Raw genomic sequence first — 7,204 nt, forward strand, 5'->3', positions numbered from 1 at the left:
ATATAAGCTCAATTACGAAAATACAAAAGCACCCTGATTCATCCATCGTCAGTTTCTTAATTTTCCTTGTTCGAGTTAAGTAAGAATTGCGACACAGTGGATCAGACGGTGACAACAGGAAGCTTTCCTCCCACCAGAAATTAATTCCTCGAGGTAAGATGCAATCAGTCACCTGGACGTCGTTCTGAAACAAAAGCAGACCGAGGCTCTGGCGATAAACTCTCGTCCTATCGCAATTCCTCTGCAGCAAGGCCGGTTATTAAAATGACCTTTTGTGTGACGTCACTTAGTAATTCGCAGTGCTTGCCTGACATTCAACTCACCTTCAGCAAGACTACAGTAGGAGGAGGAGGAGGAGGAGGAGGAGGAGGAGGAGAATAAACCAAAAATCTTGCGACGTGACGCAATGCGCATGGTCGCCTCATCTTTGCTTGAAGTTTATTACTGTATGGTAGAAACAAGATAAAAGTAGGCGTGAAAATATTCTTTTCAAGCCAAGGTACGTTACTAAATACAGCTGTTACCGCAATGCGATGATTATTTTAGAAATTATTCTCGCATATAATATTTCATATTGCTACAAACACACAAGCGCAAACATTTTATACATGTATGTGTATATGAGTATTCCCTTATAAACAAATATATATTTATATAACTTGAAAACATACAGAGAGAGGAGGATGCAGGCATCTTATCCATTTGAAACAGAGTGTGTGTGTGTGTGTGTGTGTGTGTATAAAATATTTATTCAGCATATGTTCAGTAAAGGTCAAATGTCTGCATCCTCCTCTCTCTGTCTGTTTTAAAACTATATAAATACATAATTGTCTATAAATGAATACACATATACATGTTTAAAATGTTTGCGCTTGTGTGTTTGTAGATATATGATATATATATGTATATATATACTTACTAATAGGACCTCATTGAAACTGGATGGTATCAAGCGGAGGACTGTTAGTCCAGGCAAGCTCGTACCTTTTTTAAATAGATATCTCCGCTTGATACCATCCAGTTATAGTAGATTCACATCAACAGTGCATTTGATGTCTAGGCCAGCCCCTTACGACGCTCCTGGTTGGCTGTTGATAAGCCAATCACAGGGCTGGAAACTCTCAGTCTCTATCGAGAGTTCACATGGGTAGGATCTATGTTCCACCTATCCTGGAGAATATGCCTCTCAAAACTATCCCTCAGGAGAGGTGGAACATACATCCTGCCCATGTGAACTCTCGAGAGAGACAGAGTTTCCAGCCTTGTGATGGCTTATCAACAGCCAATCAGGAGCGTCGTTAGGGACTGGCTAAACATCAAATGCACGGTTGATGTGAATCTTCTATGGTAATTGTATTAATGTACTGAACAATTGTGTAATAAAATTTCTATATATATATATAATATATATATATATATATATATATATATATATATATAATAGATAGATAGAGATGTGTATATATATTTATATGTATATAGATGCATGTGTGTATATATACACATGTATATATTCAATATAATTATATATATATATATGTGTGTGTGTGTGTGTGTGTGTGTGTGTGTGAGTACATATATAGGCACATATACATATGTATGTGTACATATATATAGGTACATATACATATGTACTATATGTATAACTGATAAAGAGAAGGGATGCAAGCACGTTATCTTCTATACTTGAGATAAGCTCAAACTAGGTTCGTACAGAGAGAATACTGGAATCTCAAATCGCATGCAAGTACCGGGAGATTAGAAGCATTTTTCTCTGTTAATATTAACAGATAAGGTTAAAACTTCAACAGTAAAAAATGTTCCTTTAACATGAACATTTTTCATAAAAACTGAGAACATAAATATCTCAAGAGCAATGCGATATGAGGAGCATATCCGCATTTTAGTAAAGTTAGGAGAGGTTTTGTTGTCAACCGTACATTTATATGCATTTTTCAACGTCTAAAAAACATGTGAGTAGTCTGTATCTGATCAAATGTGGCAGGAATGTTCATTAGGCAACACTAACTATACTCGATTTTTTTCCACCTGTCTACCGGCCTATGGTGGTTGCGTATGGTAACACTGCGTCCCGGGCTTTAGATAGTTACATTCAGCTTACATTCAACAATAATAACAATATCCTATTTCGAATATTAACGGTGTAATTCGCATACAGTAAATTATTAAAACACTTTTCAGTTGCAAATGTACACCCAGATATCCTTTTATTTACCTAAAACTTACACATAGCGTAACTATTTAAAGCCCGGGACACAGTGTTACCATACGCAAACACCACAGGCGGGTGGACAGATGGAAAAAAACAGAGTATACATATTAACTTCAGGGAAATCATCTCAGAGTTGAAGGTTTGTAGCCTAGGATATAGTCTCTATCATTAAGGAGACTGGGATTTTTGCTAGTTCAAAATCTTCATAGCTAGATACGTATTTCTGATATTTTAATAGTATTATGTCTGTCGTTCCCGTATAAAAAAATTCATTCATTCATTGGCACGACTTCAGATATATTCTGTTTTGTCACTTTCTGATCTCATTCTATTTCTTTATATTATATTTCCTTTATTTTCTCTTTTTCCTTTCACATGAGATGCAAAGCGATATTTTGTCACAATGATCAAAGTGCCACGTCACACACACGCACACACACACAAAGACCGGAGTAAAAATTTCCAAATATCCAGGAGTTACAAATAGTTACAAGGACTAGGATGTCTCAAAGACTTATTAGTCTATCCGGGGAGACATCATGTGCTCACATATCTCAGGGTTTAAAATTCATTCACAGTGTTCTAATGATTTTGTCTAGCTTACTTTTGAACTCTTCCACACTTTTGCTGTTTACAATTTCTGGTGGCAGTTTATTCTGTGTCACATATCTTATATGTGAAGAAGTTGCCACAATGGGATGTGTTGTATCTCTTCAGTTCTAGTTTCCTTCCATCCATTATAATTTCGAGGTATTTATCAGGAAAGTCTTAATTTTCAAAGGTTTTACCGAGGATGGGAATAACAAATCTGAGCAGAACAACAACTGGGACGGAAATGAAATAAAAATTTACGGGACCATAATTTCTAAATGAAAAATCACGTTAGAAAAATATTCTAAGTTACGTCTAGTGAAACTAAACAAAGAAGTCTTCAGGGAAAAAGTAACAATAAAAAATCTGAAGTCGTAATTAGGCTACAGCAAATAGGTAGGGATTGAAATCTGAAAAAAGCATCACGATAATAAAAATATTATATTTTCAAATATATCATTCCCACCAAAGCCCTTACTTGTAACTATGAGAAAATCCCGTCCCTATAACTCAACGTAGCGAGTACATGACACGAATTTCTGACAACCTTTTGTGGAAATGGTACACGATGGGGCCATGCACAAGATCGCACAAAAGAAAAACCACCAAGTGACATCATAGATTTTTATAATAAAAGAATTTTTTCAAAAACTGAAACGTTGTGATAAGTGAAGACCTCAGCTCGATTTTGGTTCGCAAACAAAAATTATCCGAAGAGCTGAATTGGACAAGGAAGGTGGTTCAGAGTAGCGAGGTTATGACCATTTAAAAGGAGGAAGAGCGTGATGATGAACCACACTACCCAGTGTTTGCATCACTTGATGCCGAATGTTGCTAATTAGACATGAGGCCTAAAATAACGTGATTCTAACCAGCAAGCTGGATGGCTATACATCATTAAGACAGACAGGGCCGTTTCTAGCTATAGGCGGACCAGGCGATTCCCTAGGGCCCCGAAGCCCCCAGTGGCCCCCAGGGTAGCTTGGAAAATTTAAATTTCCCAAGCCACCTGGGGGTCCCCGATGAAAAGTTGAAATAATGTGAATTATTAGTTGTTTTTCTGGTATGTGTGAGACTGTGATGTTAATTAAACATTATTTTAAATGTTAGTTTTTTATTATTTTTGTACTTTGAAATAGATGTGAAATAAATAAATGTGAAGTGTAATAGTTTCTTGCATCTTAGTAGAGCATCTAAATGGCTAAGAATCGCTTCATTACAGTTTGACAAACCCCTCGGGAATAAATGAAGTACCTACCTACCTATCTATCTAGGGCCCCCCAAACCAAGGTCTAAAGAATGACCCTTGCCCCAAAACAGCCATCTTGCCTAGGACGCCCACGAAGCTAGAAACGGCCCTGAAGACAGAGAGGCGGTGCAAGGAGCTTTTGTTTGACGACGCCATGCAGTAGATGGAAAAGACTGATGAAGGAAAAAAAGAAATCAACAGGAATGGAAAAAATGGAAACGTTAGAGAAAAGGAGAAGCTAATTAAAGGTCGGAGCACCAAAGAAAGGTGGGGGCAAGAGGCCAGCAGCTTAAAAAAAAGTTATCTATTGCATTCATTTGGAATCACTCCAATCTCTCAGCATTTTGGTAGAAAATCTAGAAGCAATCAAAATACACCATATTGCATTGGTGGACGTTCGCCAACACCTATAAAAATATATCGCAAAGGAATATAATCAGTGTTTGATGTTCCATTAGGTAAGGGACCCGTAACAATCACGTCTGAGAAAAATATGAAACTTTGCGATACAATCACTACATAAAAATTTGCAATGTTGATTACGCAAATAGGTATCTACAACAGGATTTCCACTCAACGAAAAAAAAAAAAACTTAAATGAGACTGTAACAGTTAGGTGATCGTGAAATCAAGAAGCATGAGAAATCTTGGAGTCGAGTCTCCTGGAATTACTGAAGAACGATTCTCTAAGAGGACGGCTTCCTGGAGCTTTCGCGTGATCTTGACTCAAATGTATTCGGCGCATAATTGGGCGAATTGGGTCCACTTATTTTGGAGCACGCTATTGCGAGATTTTCTCAAAGCATAATATTTACAATTCAGACTTGGTAAGGGGCCCGTAACAGTCACGCCTACTAAACTGGAATAATAGATAACTTTGTGATACAATCATTACTTTAAAACTTTGATTAGGCAAATAGGTATCTTAAAAAAAAGTGGTATTGAATTGACCATTCGTTTGTCTAAAGGTAAGCGGGATTGCACAAAAAAAGTTAAAACAGATTTATGCTCAATTTGACAAAAGGTGGGCCTCGTGGCTAAAATTTGTAGTGACATTTTGGAAGCGATCCAAATCTAGACAAGATACCTCCTGAGAGCCTTGTATTGCTCAATCTTGTGAGAGGTTTGCACTCTCAGAAAGATCTTGTTACGACCGCGCCGAAGACTATAAAGTTTCAATAATAAATATTCTAACTGCATTGACCGTCACAAGTATGCCGAGTTCACCTAGTTATGGGCCGAAATCGCGGACCCCTTCTCCAGGTGGTTAACAAGTGTCAGGTCTATTAAGATGTGTGTGTGCAGTTCCCATGACAGAAGTTATCATAACTTTAATTATTTAAAAAAATGCGTAAAGGTCTGTTCTGTTTATTCGCAACTTTATACTCCCAAACAATTATACATGTTCCAGCTAATGTACAAAACTCATCTAAAACCAATCCAATTCACGAATTAGGACACGAGGGAATACAGGAGGGACGAAAGACCCAGCAAAGCTAAGAGCCAGGTTGACCTCCTCCCACGTGAAATACAATCCCGCTGGAACGCGCTGGAGTGGTCGGGAGAAAATTCAATTTCGCGAATTCCAGGTTCTGGAAAAATGCCTCGGCAGGAGGATGAAGGGAGGAGGAGGAGAAGGATGAGGAATAGGAGAAGTAGGAGGGGGAAGTCAAATCACTGGTTTTTTTTGGGTGAGGTAACAGATGTATCGAATGAGTTAATCAGCAGCAGGACATGTATGTATACTTAATTCTACTCTACAGAGAATTGTGATGACGCGCATGCAGTAGAAATGTAACAAGAGAGTTTTATATCCTATCCGTTCTCCTCGAATTTTACAACATATCCAATCAATTACGGTGAAATTACAATTCTATTTCGTACGCCCGTATGGGACACGATCTGGCACAAGTTTTATCATGACGCTCAAGAAACCAATGGAAAATTAGACCTTTGCTCACTTTGACACAACTAAATACCTTTGAAGTTTACATAAGAAGTAGTTAAGTATATCTTAATTTTACCAGACCACTGACCTGATTAACAGCTCTCCTCGGGCTGGCCCGAAGGATTAGATATTTTTACGTGGCTAGAAACCAATTGGTTACCTAGCAACGGGACCTACAGCTTATTGTGGGTTCCGAACCACATTATATCGAGAAATAAATTTCTGTCACCAGAAATAAATTCCTCTGGTTCCGCGTTGGCCGAGCCGAGTACATATGAAGAACCCACAAAAAAGAAGTCACTGGCACCTTGTTGTCAAGGAGATATTTTTGAAAAAAGAAGTGGGGGATTAACTGAATAAACGCCTCCTACAAAAATATCCAACGATACAGAACAACGTTACCATTTATTACATGTTTATAAAGAACAATCAGAAGTTACAGAGATTAACTATAGACAAGTGCTTCCACACCTATAACACTTCTTTTTCAGTGTATTATCGAAACTGGAGAGGAAGTTTCTTTCAACTATCGATGCTGTTTACAATTCAACCCAGTCATCGGAAGGTATCTCTTTCTTCTTATTTTATTTTTTAGCTAGGTTCATATTACACATTTAAAACCTTTTAAATGTGTAATATGAGGAAGACCTCGCAATTGAACTATGAAACAATTGTTAGGAGAGGTGGGGAGAGTAAGATAAAAAGAAAGAGACTACGAACATAGATCAAAAGTAAGATAAGATGAAAGAGACTATAAACAGAGGTAAAGTAAAATAATAAAAGGAGTTGCAGCGAGTCGAGGGACCTAAGGGACGTTGCTAAGAATCTTAAGTAATGCCTACAGTGCACCACGTGATGTGCATTGAGGGCACTAAACCCCTACCGTTGTCAATTACAACAGAACTGCCACAGAGCCTGCTTGACCACACTAATCTACAATTAGCCAAAGTCATGTTTTCGCACTATCCAATATCTCCATTCGTTTTACCATTAGACCCTGAAGCTGTGTGTGTGTATATTATATATATATATATATATATATATATATTATATATATATATATATATATATATATATATATATATATAAGTATTTATATATATATATATATATATATATATATATATATATATATATATACATATATATATATATATATATATATAGATATATATATATATAT

The sequence above is a fragment of the Macrobrachium nipponense genome, chromosome 8, assembly GCF_015104395.2.
Source record: "Macrobrachium nipponense isolate FS-2020 chromosome 8, ASM1510439v2, whole genome shotgun sequence".
NCBI lineage: Eukaryota > Metazoa > Arthropoda > Malacostraca > Decapoda > Palaemonidae > Macrobrachium > Macrobrachium nipponense.